General features: G+C 37.8%; 1 protein-coding gene across 1 annotated transcript in view; it reads left to right on the top strand.

Moving 5' to 3' along the window:
- Positions 1 to 2,360: 2,360 nt before the first annotated feature.
- LOC108147278 (fatty acyl-CoA reductase wat) overlaps positions 2,361 to 13,911 on the top strand; it is a 29,529-nt gene continuing 17,978 nt past the window's right edge. Inside the window, exon 1 of the mRNA XM_017273694.2 lies at positions 2,361 to 2,768. The gene's annotated coding sequence lies outside the window, so the exon portion shown is untranslated. The remainder of the gene's footprint in view (positions 2,769 to 13,911) is intronic.

Here is a 13,911-nt window from a genome sequence, read left to right as displayed (position 1 = left end):
ATTTCACTGCGACTAAATGGCAAAGCCGCATGGTTATTGCGATACGATTACGCCATGGAGGTGCAAGCTATTGCTCAATCTATAAACTTTTTATGTTTGATTAAAGAAACAATAATCATAGCAAGCTATTTAAATAATCAGCCAAACAATAATGTTGAATTGCACTTGGAAATCGTTTTTACCATTGGAATAAAAAAATAAATAGATAGTAATATACTTCCTTTATATCTGTGAATCTTGTTTAACAACTTCAAAAGTCAATATAAAAACGCATTAAGTATGTATGTAGTTAAAAGACAGGTGTGAAAATCAGATTTCGAGCTTTATTTTCAATAATAATATATTATTTCATATTTGACCCTTGGTGAGAAATTCATCTTTCTTACTTTAAATAAATAGTTTTGTTTAAAGGTGTTGTCTCATGTTTACTGTTTACTGTTTTTTGGTGATTGTAAACCATCCGCCTACAATAAATTTAAGTCATGAAATTAAAATCCCCACAAGTCTTATTTTTAAGTGACAGATTGTATATTTAATTAAATAGCATTCAAAGGGAATTACACAACAAAAATCTGGCCTTACACTTTGTACTTATTAAGGCATCAAACAATGTGCAATCCATTGTGCTTCCAAAATAAAGTAATTAAACATCAAAAGCGAATCATGTCATTGTCAAGTGTTTGAACAGATCTGAACAAGATCGGATCATAACGTCGAAGTGTGCACTTGAGTGGCTTTTGATGAGGGCACCATTAATATGCAATGGCTGATTCGCAAATATTGCTTTATTATTTTGTTATTTTGCATTTGTCATTAATGGGCCTTTTGTTTTGTTTCGCGTCGGTACAGCATTTATGCGAGATATATTCGGGTTTATAGACTCTGCGTCGTCTGGCTTTGTTTGGTGTGAGAAGATACTGCGTCGAGATACAGATGGGATCGGCGACAAAACATGCTGGGAATTACGTGATTGATGGCGGACCTGCGATTACCGCAAAAGCAGCTAAAAAGAACAGAACAGAGTATAGAATGCTCTGGCGAATATATTATAATAGCTGGGATATATGCGAAATCAGTGAAACCTTGTCGCGTCTAAAAAGGAAAATCACACAGCAAATGCAAAATTTATGAGCGAACTACGTCGAACGACGTCTCCGGGCGAACGGAGCAGGAATATCAAGTGGGCCGGGAATTGCGATTGGGATTGGGCGGATGTGGATTGCACTGGAGGATGAGTCAGCCCGAGGTCCGTGTGCGTTCAGCCCCGTCAGCCAGATCAAATTTTACAGATGCGGTCCAGGCTCCAATATTGCTTCTTATTAACCCTACAAGCCAAGTAATTAATTACTTTAAGTTGTGGAAAACTTAGCTTAGGGTTGGTAAAATAAACAATTGTTTTCACTGGCCGAATATATAATGAAATTATATACCAAATGGTGCACAATTTTTATGATTATTAAAAGGGCAATTAAAAATAAACAACATTTTCAGATTAGGAACTCCCCTGCGTATGGGTTATATTTTAAAAATTTGTTTAAAGCCATCAAAGAAAACAATTTTTTAAAGCTTAAAATTTTACCTTTTAAATTTCATGTCATTTTTAAAGTTTTTTGGGTTTTAAGTCTTTTTATATTTTTGTAAAGCTTAAAAATTACATAACCTGTTTATTGATTTATTTATTTTAAAGAAACCTATAGAGCCCTTTTAAATTTAATGTTATTTTGAAAGCATTATGGTTCTTTGACTATAAATTCTTCATACATCATATCTTCACAGAGCTCGAAATTACATGACATTTATTAATTCTTTCAATAAAATATAAAAAGGTCAATTGAAAGTTTTTGTATTGTCTTTTTAATCTAATGTCATTGATGTCCTAAAGTATTTTTGTTGTTAATTTATTCTATATATAAAACCATTTTACCTGAAACATGTGCCCCAATTTTTAGAAAATATGGATCTTGCATTTTAGACGCCATTTTAACCCAACTGACCAGCTTTCAAGTGGGGTACGGTGTTAATCTCTTTTTTCACAGCTCTCTGGCTTTACGCGTTTTCATAAAATTGGAACATAATAACATTTGCACTAGCCAACACCGATGCTCAGGTGCGGTTAGTTACATACTTCAATCCGCAGTCCAAACTGCGCCACTCAATTTTTTTTGGCGCTGCCGCTGCTGAGCTTCGCTTACCGCCCACAAAACGCTGCAGTCGCCGTCGCAGTCGACGCTGATCTGCCGCTGCTGAGCCGCCGAACCGCCGAACCACCGAATCACCGAACCGCTGAGCCACTGAGCCGCTGAGCCGTCGACGTCAGGTGTTGTGGTTTTTGCAAGCCGCGTTTGAGCTGAGTCTGTTTTCGTCTGCCTGGCAGCGCGGTTCTGGAACGCGTAACGCTCGTCTCGTCTCGAGAAATAAATTTTTCCAACTCGGGACTTAATTCGGTTTTCGTATCGATTCGGATCGGATCGTGGCGCGCTCCCAGTTTTTTCAAACCTGTCGCAACTATTTTGGAATCCCTCTTTTCTATACACTTGTGCAAGATTGCGTGCCGCTTTGAGAAGCGCGTAAAAAACCATTTGGAAAAAAAATATTTCGAAAGTGGTGGCCACTCTAAAAAAGAGAAAAAATACAGAAATTGGCAACATTGGTATATTCCTGTGCGAGAGAGAGGAAGATTCGTGTGGCCCTGTAATTAGCCAACAATTTGTCGAAATCCACTCCGCCATCGAGTCTGTGGGCGTGGGATCTGTGCAGCCAGCAAATCGGTGAGTCTTGAATTACATGGGATTAGAGCCAATCTGCTCTATTACTGCGCCACTCGACGGTAATCGTATGACAAATGCCATTACGTACACGGCAACTGTAGTGGCTTTCTAAAAAATACCCAAAACGAGTTGGATTCGCTCCACAGATCCAGGAGGGGCCGACAAAACCATTTTTTCATAGCTAACACACAGGCATTCACGAAAAAATGTGTGAAATTTCATTGAATTTCCCAAATTTTATACACAAACACAAGCAATTGGGAAATAATTCATTGTTTTGCCATTGCAATGCGAGTTATGGCAGGCAAAGAATCGATAATCACCAGTTGGATTATTATATTACCTGCGTGGTCTTTGTGTATTTCAAACGGGTTTGCATATGGCCAAACCCAAAAAAATAATTGATTAGATTGGGAAAAACATTTGTTACTGGATCAGACTCAAGTTTTATTCGAGCCATATTTAAATTATCTGTTAGCACTGTTAGTCACTTATTTAAGTATAAAAAAAATACCTGTGACATTTCGTTGCATATATATAGAGTATTAAATATTTTCAATTGCTTTAAGGCTTCATACCGGCTTAAAACAATATATTTTACAAAAATTAATTGTTACTTAAATAATGCACTTGAGTTTGACTACTTTTATCTAGCCAATTATGTATAAAAGATGCTATAATTTTTATATTAAAAACTAAAACCTTAGTTCAAAGGTTGATCGTATTTAATTTGTTTAAATTAAATATTAATATGCATTTGCAAAGATTTCAGTAAAATGCCTTAGAACTTTAAAATTCATATTTATTACGTCTAAACTGACATGCAATGAAATAACGAGGCATTAATTATGTTGAAACCATAAGCCGTATTTACTTAAGTTGCATGGAAATATACAACGCTGGAGAGTTTTATGGAAAGCTTAAATAAATAAATAAAATAATGTTATTTGTGTTTGCGTGTTTTAAAGTCCTTAACGGTAAACAGTTGAAATTTAAGTTAGAAAAAAAGACTTTGCTGAGACTGTAAAGTCCTTTAAACAAACATAATTAGATGGTAGTGAAATGCATGCAATGAAATATTTATGTCATGATTATATTTATACCAAGTATAAAGAATTTAAAAAATGGATTTATGTCTGCCGACAATGAATGGCTTTCAAGGATGTTAAGTCACACTGGGCGGCAATTAAAATTGCGCTGGGAAAACCCAGCGACCGACAACACTTTAATTAAAGCTCGAAAAAATAGTGCTAAACTTCATGTCATAGCAATTCAATTAATTCGCAATTTATCAAAATACTCGTGCCCGGGCATTGTCAGTGCCAGGGCTTTTTGATTCGGCCAAACATATTTCATTTGTCCACCACAAACAACTCGGATTCGTGGGTGGGTGGGGTGTGGGAGTAGGTTTGGGTGGCTCTGTGGGCCGAAGAGGGGCGTCAAGTGGAAAATAATCGATGATGTGCCCGGGCACAATGCAAACATTGAATCAAAGTCAAATAGCATTAAACTTTTTGAACTTGCGAGGCGGGGCAAAAAATGAAATAATAATAAAAGTTTGCCCGCCTTGCGTGAGGCGTGAAGGCGCACATAAAAAAGGTGTGGGGTAGTGGGTTTTCGTTGGATCTAGAGTTTTTGGGATCCGACGCTGCAGTTTCGGGTCCCTCAGTCCCTCATCCTTGTTATTTTTTTTTGGGGTTTTTTGGGTTTTCTTTTTTGGAAAGAGCGCAGCGTAGCGCAAATATTTGACAAATCCCGCGAAAAGTCTGCTTATGTTGTCACCTCGCTTCGTTTTTCGCCCGTTTTTCCGTTTTTTCTTTTGTTCAACGAGAGGATGATATAACTGAGATGGGATTTGCAGTTTGACTGGCACTGGGCCAGTCACACTGATTGGGATTGGCCGGAAGACAGTCGTCGGAACTTAAAGCGTTCGACAGTGTTTGCAATTTGCATGCGAAAATCAAAAACTGCATTTGCATGCATCTATCGCGGTGTAATTTATATTTCGCACTTTGTGCACTTTTTCGATTTGTTGTTGTTTACGCAACTTTGCGATTTGCCTTGCGAATGCCAAAGGAAAGCAAATGCCCGCTGCCCCAGACTCTTACTAACGAGTGCAGGCGCGTGTCTGTATCTGTATCTGCATCTGCATCTGTATCTGTATCTGTATCTGCAGCTGTATCTTGTGGATATGGTCCCTTGTATTCAAAAAGCCGATCAGGTGAAGGCGAACGTAAATGCGCCAATTTGTATGCAAGCAGCATTAATCGAGGGGTAATCCGGCAGCAATGCATTGCACACGGGTCTCGGCACTCGGCACTCGGCTCTCGGCTCTCAGCCAAAGTCAGAGGTAGAGCCAGAGTGTTTCGGCCTGGCCAAGAGGGGCACCTAGCATTACGTGAGATGTGCAATTGCACGAAATTGATTTGCAATCGATAAATGTGCGAATATTGTTTCTGCTGCGAATAAGCAGCCAAAGCAGCCAAAGCAGACAAAGCATTCGAAGCGACCAAAGACGCTCTTCGTTTAGCATTTGCCAAAGCGTGTAAAATGTGCATAAATCACACTCAACGGCCACCTGACCATGAATCTAATTGGGAACATCTTCATTTCATTTGTTTAGTGGCCAAGATATGTTGAGTAGTGTTTTCATTGTACCAGAATTTGTAACTAAATACATTATACAATACAATATAAATACAATTGTAAATAAATACAATCTCATAGAACTTTACAATTAATTAGAAATATTTTCTTAAATAATTTTTGTTTGTATTTGGGTTGAATTCTAATCCTATTTATGTAGAATTTTAATTAAAGCAAAAGGTTGACCTCTACAGGAAATTGTGTGGTTATACTAAACACACAGTGCTCTCAATTACTAGTTTGTCTTAATTGTGATCTGTTTTTCCGTGCGTTACATTTTGAATAATTTAATACTTTAAGCACACGGCAAATATGTTTAGAACTCTCACGCATTTAAACAGTTATATATTAAATTCTGCATGTTCGTTTAAACAGTGTAATTATTTTTAGCGAAACGCATATCTGTGCTGCTGTAATTTTAATTTTAAGTTAATATTTTATCAAGCGCCTTAATATATATATATACACAATATAAATATATATATATATATCTGACGGCTGATATAAATTAACTGTTGGTTAACTAATGATGAACCATTGATAAAAGATTAACCAAAACAGTGCACTTAAATATTTCTTTTAATTATATAATGTAATGGCAAAATGGTTTTAATACGTTGAGAATATATATATATTCAAATATATCTGAATTTTCATTTAGTTTAACTCTGCTGATGCTTCCATTTTCTTATTTATATTTCGTTTGGCTCAAATGATATACATTTCTTTATAAGCTTAGCTTAGCCTGGCTTAAAAACTATTTCAATTTAATGTACAATGTATTCACCACCTTGACTATTTCTATCAACTTTATTTCGATCGTTTTCCAGGCAAATTTAAGTCATTCCTCGGCCGTGTACTTGTGTGTGTGTATCGTGGAGTGGTGTGCTCGCTTTGTGCTGCAAAAATTGAAAAATCAAACACAAGGAAAACCACTCGAGATTCAGCAGTGCAATCGATTGCAGCAGTGGTGTTAGTACGACTAGTAGCCACTGACAAGGTCAGCACTTTGGCTTTTATTTGGGGCCCGGCGGTTGTCGCATTCTAAGCAAATCGCTTTAGCTACATAGCTATATATATATATTTTTTTTTATATGTATTTTCTACGACGACTCATTGTGGAATCGTTGAATTGTCGAATCGTGGCCCGGCCGTAATACACGTATTAATCTTGCCTCGCTTCTTGTTAGATGTGTTTTAGACGCTTAGACGTTGCTTTTGCGGTGGCAGCTTTGGCTTTGGTAGCAACAAGTGTTTAATTGCGATAAATGCACCTGACCGCCTTGAGCCTGAGCTTGGGCTGAAACTCGGACTTGGTTTGGGCAAGGCTTTCTGGTTCTCTCAGAATCTTCGGTTGGTCGATTGGCCAGTTGGCCGTTGGCGATTGAAAGGTCAACTCGGCAAAGGCATTGAACATGAACGTGAACGTGGCCCGAAACTCTGCACTTAAAGTTTGCCACATTTTTTTCCTTTCTGTTTGTCAACGTTTTTGGGCCAATTAAGAGGGGGCCCCATAACTTTCGGCATGGCCATTTAAACATAAACCCCAGCCATGTACATCCTGTAACGGCTTTTTAATTATGCATGTCGCTATGAAATCGACGCTGGCCGGCTAAAAGGTTTGCCAGCGCAGTCAACTGGGTCATTACCATGGCCTGGCTTTGATCTCTTGCTGATGGGGCCGTAAAAGACTTACTCCAACAGGTTATAAAGCAAGTGAATTGTCTTGAATGTAATGTGCCATAAAGACATAAATTAGAGTTTGGCCCAGAGACGAGGAAGATTTTGACCTGAGTTGGCTTAGGTCAGACATTTGCTGCCTCTTTCGGGAGCACCTCTTGACCTTGGCTGGTGTATTGAGTCGATGCTTAAGTTATTTAGGTCTTATATGTTCATAAAGACTCCCTCTTTAATATATAAGGTTTCTTTAAAAAAATTGTTTGAATTAGAAAACAGAAATGGACTTTCTTAAAAAAGGTACCTACTACTACTCCTTTAATATAACCTCTTACTTAAATTAATTACAATATTTTATAATTTTAGTGGTGAGGTCTTGTTCTAATAGATATTTTATTGAATCAGCTAAATTTAATGGAGAAGCATTAACAAAAATAAAATATTGAGGGATTAAGAACAATATAATTTTGAAAAGTAAAGTTCTTTTAATTTAAATGTTTGCGTCCATAACAATTTGAGTGTTTAATTAATTTGCTTGCAGTTTATAAATTTATTGTATAATCAAGCGGAAATATTTCAGGAAAATTCCTAGGCTTTGCTTTGATTTTATTTTACATTATAGAACATTCTGAACACTCTTGAAATCTTAAGTTAAACCAGAATATTAATGCTTAATTGCCGTAAATGCACTCACTGACGACGCTGCAGCTTAATACTAATTGAATTATTGCAATTGAGACTTGATTCCTCGAGGGGAATATTTTTGCCAGACTTTTGGCAAGTCATGTTTCCAGCTACAGATATTGAACAATGATTTGCATCATTTGGCAGGCAATAAACTGTAAGATTCGGTGTTCGATTTCAATCGGAAATCACGCATGCCGCAGCCAGTGGCTCGGATTGCTGGCAACTTCCTCGAGTTGCGATCGAGCGGAACCCTTAACCCACTGCCGCCTTAACCTGCCCTGGACCGGCTTAACCCGCCCTAGCCCGCCAGTAGCAGTGAGTCACGGAGTGGAACTCGCCGTAATGCGAACCACAGTGCGTGAAAATGAGTAATAAAGGAAACATTGCCACAAATTGATGCACTACGCAGTGTGCTGCTACCTTTAATTGAATTATTAATTATGTACCTTAATGAATGCATAATTGAATAATAAACTACGTGCACACGCCTCCACAATTGTTGTCGGTTCGGTTGTGGAATCGTTTTGTGCCCTTTTGTTTTTTCACTCGCCCAGCTTCTGTTGTTAACCTTTTAACTTTTGTGCACCGAACCGACCGGAGTGAACCAATGTTTCGCGTAGTAAACATAAGTTGGGGCTCATTAAGTAATCACATGGAATATTCCCGCAGCCAATTAAACCAAAAAGCCGCAAAAGGGGCGCGGGGAATGGTAATCGGAATGGGAGTCCACCGAGATGGATAGACAACATCGCTCACTGCCGGATACTGATATATGTATATTGCGATACTGTATCAGAGTTTCACAGTTTCAGAGTTTCAGATACAAATACAGATACCGATGCAGATGCAGATGCAGATACGAATGCAGACACCAGATACAATTAAATTCGATTCAGGAAGCATTTATGCAGTTTGCATACATTTAATATATATACCGAAACGTATGTATATGTATTTCCCATTCGATTGCTTTTTGCCCATCCGTACACAGAAGCACTTGCAGCTATAAAACTGCAACTGAAGTTTCTTTGATGGAACATTTTTGAAATGCATTGTAAATAAATAAATGGGGAATTTCTTTAAATGCCAAACGTTTCCAAATGGTCCATGTACTGAAACATTAGTTGAATGAAAAGCTCAGTTGGCTATCTTAAAGGATATAACAAATTTTCATTTAAATGATTAAAGTGTGACATAATTTAAAATTTAGTAACTGTTCTGTAGTATCTGTTTTAATAACTTAATATCTAAAACCTATTATTCAATTTATGAATTTGTTGAAGAGATTTAATCCCCAGAAATCTAAAGTTTTCACAGTTTTATCTAGTACATCACACCTCCCGAATGAAAGATCAAACATTTTCGAAAATGTATTCAGTACTTTTAATTCCTTTTTTATCCCCAAATATTCAAAATACATTTAACCATTTTGATTTTCTGTTACGAAATGCTGAAATTCCGTTATTCAATTATGAAAATAAAATAAGTCAGTGCACACTTCGTATGAATCAAACCGCATTTCCCCATAGTGCCTCCCGAACGACACATTATTGTATTATGTCAAAAATAATTTGAAAATCGTAGAAAAGCCGACATCCTTTGTTGTTGCTGTTGTCGTTAATGTTGATGTTGTGCATTTGTAATGAGCCAGCATTAGAGCAATCAGCTTGAATTGGTTACGTTGGACAGACAACCCGCCCCCCCCTGGCACACACACTAAAATAACCCCCCTGACACACACATTTCTCACACCCCCCATGGTTGCACCATACTGGGCAATGCTGTAAAAAACAATTTGCAGACAATTTTCAGTGTTTCAATCAAACAGGTTTGACATAATTTCAGCAGCCCCACGAAATGTTGCCAATCCGACAATCATAGTTTACACGGCCAGTTGAAGGGGAACGGGACTGGGAATGAAAATGAAAATGGGTGACGGTGGGTTGTTTCTTGGGGGAACGGGACAAGTTTTCCAGACGTTGATAAACTGGCCAAACGTTTCAATCCCGAGTCCATTCGACACACACGCAATTCCAGTTGCAGTTTCAAGTCTTGGCCAGGCCCACCGGGCATTTGCTATTTGTATCTCGCAGATGCATAGATACGTGGCCAGTACAAAACGTGAACCGTTTTACACTCCTGCCTTACTTTGTGGGGGATTTTCGGTTTGTTTGCACAACTCATGCGACATTTGGCCGATATTTCCCCCCAATCCCCTCTTCGTTTTTTTTCCAATCCCACTTCATACGCACTGACCACCATTGACCGTTGTCTCAGTTTCGTATTGCTTCCCAATTTATAAGCCAAAGCTTAGCCCGTTTGCGTGCGCATTTTGGCCACATTGACCAAAACTAACTAACTCGCCAACAAACGGGGAAAATATATCAAGAGAGGGGCTTGAAGTGGGGAAGATTTCAACTAAAAGCCAACAAGTCACTACCAACTTCCCATTAATAAATGAATACTAGGAACCGTGGTTGCTGATTTATTCGACGTCCCATGAACAAACTAAGCACTTTTCTTTGTACTAAAAATGTATATTTGTGGTGATTAATAACGCTTCCATTTTTAAAAGGATATCAAAAATGCTCACCGTGACTAACAGGCAACTTTGTCACCCAGAACTTACCTTTAAAATATAAACAATACATTTAGATGTCAGTTAATAATAATAAACTTCTCATACTTTAAAATCTTCATTACTTGTTGACATTAGGGACAGCTAGATAAACTAAAATTGTTTTAAGTTATGATTATATTGTGTATAAACAGGTTTTGATTTATTTTTAAAATTCAAAAATATATCTGAGTTAAGCTGATTATAATTAAATTACAAAAGTCTGATATTTGCAGGCTAGTATTGGCCATATACACAAAAATAAGTATATGCTTACTAAAACTAAGTTATTTTTCTTTTCTATCCTGATTCCAATTTCCATACGATCTGAAACCACTGTCGTTCAGCTCCTTGGCAGCTCACACACATCTGCCTGCGACTTTTGTGCTTTGGTAATTTGTTTTAAATATTTGCTTAAAATATCATAACGCACGTACGCTGGGCCACTTGTACGTGGTATCTAACAGATAGATGTGAAAATAAAAGTTGTTTGCTTGGCCACCAGTACGGCAACTGCAAGGTGTGGTGCCGGGGGCCCCCTAAATAAGATTCTCATGGCAACTTGAAGACGAGGAAGGGGATCCAGTGAAATTGTGCCCAGCGATCAGAGCCTAACTAACTAACGGGTTCCGGATACGTGCCAGCCTATCCACCGATCTGACTGTGAATCCGTTCGATCCAAATTCGAATTTGTTTCGATTCGAGTCGATTCGATTCGCAACTGGGGACATTGTTATGCATTACGCGCCCAAAAAGCACCGTCGAAATTCGACGTGTGCGCGGGTTTTGTTCCTGTGCCGCGGTTACCAATTGCGACCCAGTCCCAGTTTCGAAATCTCCCGGCTTTTTCCACACTCTACGTGACAGCATTCGGTGGGCGACCTTCGAGCCGAATCGAAAAAATGTGCATAAAAATGGAAATGGGTGTAGAAAGCCCGTTGGTTTTATTACACTACTGAGTGAATAATTAAATATATTTGCCCCAACTAAGTTCCTAAAATCATAAAAAGGCTAAAAACTATATTTCTATTTTGGCAAGCTAAACAAATCTTAATTCTTAATTCAAAATATGTATTTTTTTTAAGTTTTTATATGTAGTGTACACATTTTTTAATCGAAAATAAGGCCTTAAATTGTTGTTGTACATCTACCACATCTTATAACCATTAACTTGGAAATGTAAGCCTATTAAAAATTAAGTGGAGGTACCTAAGACTGGAAGTAAACAGTACTTAAAATAAATATAAACCTTCCATCACTGCTAACTTCCTACAATTAACACTTGAGTAATTCGTTAGTTTAGTGAGCACTTTAATTGTCATGTCGAGCATGACCGGTACGACGCTGCTCAACATCGATTTATAAGGTAATGCCAGCCTATTGATTAGTAAGGTATTTGAGCGATTTGTGTGGAAGCTGACTTTCCATTTGTCAACTCGTCCCTTAGTCCGTCATAATTGATGCATGCCAGCGATTAAGCCATTACACGACTGTTGCTGTTGGCCCAGTTGCATCCATTTGATAGTGGCCAGAACAAGGGCAAGAACTGTTGAAACAGTTACCAGGGAAATGCAAGGCCCCGAAGCCAAAGCTATCGCTATAGATGCAGCTATAGCATGGCCAAAGCCAAAGCCATGGTCAGAGCGGATAACATGCCGATCATATCGGTATGCAAAGTGCCTCCGGGTCCTCTGATTCCACCACGAGCAGCCGCAAAAAAGAAGCTGGAATAAAATAATATAAAATGGAATAAAATAAGAGCCAACAAAAACCCTGGGAAAATAAGTTCCCTTGTGGCTCGAAAATTGCAATACCCTAATCAATAGTATTGACCACTTTCGCATATCAAAGTGAACAGAGTTTATACTTTCAAACCCGAATTCAACAGTCAAAGATTTATAAATTACTTAAAATATTTTTGGACATTGAATGACAATGACAATATGAACACAAGTCAAGAACCGTCTGAAACAAACCAGTTTTACTTTTTTGTACGAGAATATACGGTCAAGTTGACAGGCTTTTGTTTTCTTTATTACTGCTTAGCTGTTGAATTAATAAATGATGTTCTACTTGTTTTGCTTTTAACGTTCATCTTTTTCAAACAGATGCAGCTATATATTAGTTCAAGATTTTTATGGACACGTAGAAAGAAAAAACTGGTTTGAGAATGTATGGATAATTGCAGAGTGTAGAACAATGCGGAAATTTGGAATTTAAAAATGATTATTTTATTATGTTAATAAAAATAACTAGTATTCTAAGAGTTAATGAATTATTTTTTGACTACGTTAAATGCTAGTTGAGTTCAAATCCAAGTATGCCGGTTTTTTATAGGGTATCGATAGTAATGCATGCAGACATACGATATTGCCGACATGATGGAAAATCATAAAATCAAAGAGGGCAGGGAGGACCGCAAAAGAAAAAAAAAGAAAACCAGAGGGCCGAGGGATGGGTGATGGGTGATATTGTGCCATTTGAGGGGTTTTTGTGGGCTTGAATTAAGCGAAAGGCTGCTGGACGAACAGTGCTGAGCGCAGCAAGACAAGAATCTAGTTCATGCTTTAATGGCATGGGGCATTCTAAAAAAAAAATGTATGAGCACACGCGCTGACAAACTGTTTTTTATTTAAATATCTTGATATTTTTGCTGCCGCCGCCGCCGCTGCCGATGTTGTTGTTGTGTTGATTTGCTTAAACAAATTTTGTCAACAAGATTAATGCTAATTGAAGTTTTTCAACTTGCCTCGAGTCGATTCCGAAGTCTCTTGTTCAATGAAAGTTTCGGTTCGCCTTCAGCGGAAGTTTGGCCAAGTGCGAAAAGTTACCAACCGAAACGACAACGAACCACATCATCATCCTTCGATGATGATAATGATGATGATGACTATAATATAATGATTACTGGGATGCTGGCGCGGAAGATGATTAACTAGTTGGCGTGATGGCTGCGTCAGTTGATCATGACTTTTAATTGGTAAATTTCTTGTCCGTGATTCTATTAATGGCCCTGTGGAGCAACTAAGTAAAAAAAAGTAACTGCTGCCCAGGGAGTGTCTGCAATTAACAACTATTAAGTGCCTTAACATTGAACTTAGCTGCTCTTGAATCGCTTCGCTCCAATTAACACCTGACCAACTTACTCTGTGACTATGCGTTTTTATCGACTTTTGGGGCAGGTTTGGCTTGTTTGCATCTCAGTGAGTACTTCGTGAAGAACATTGGGAGTGATTAGAGGTCTAAAGGCCACTCTAGAGGTTGCATTCATTTAGATAGTGCCAGCGAAGATTTGAGGGGACTGAATGGGATCTGATGGTGTGAGATTTAATCAATGAGGGTGCTTTTGAAGTTATTTACTTAAACTTTGTAGAGCTTTTAATAAATGCCAAATGCGGAAGTAGTAAAAAATTTTTTTCAGAAATAAAGGCAACGTTTTATAATGATTACTATTTTCTGGTAGAATTTAAGTTAAATAAATACTACAAACAAAGCATTGAAGCTTTTATAAATCGT

This window comes from Drosophila elegans, unplaced genomic scaffold (genome assembly GCF_018152505.1).
Source record: "Drosophila elegans isolate 14027-0461.03 unplaced genomic scaffold, ASM1815250v1 contig_476, whole genome shotgun sequence".
Taxonomy (NCBI): Eukaryota; Metazoa; Arthropoda; class Insecta; order Diptera; family Drosophilidae; genus Drosophila; species Drosophila elegans.
The sequence above is the reverse complement of the archived record's forward strand: the minus strand, read 5'-3'. Positions and strand labels throughout refer to the sequence as shown.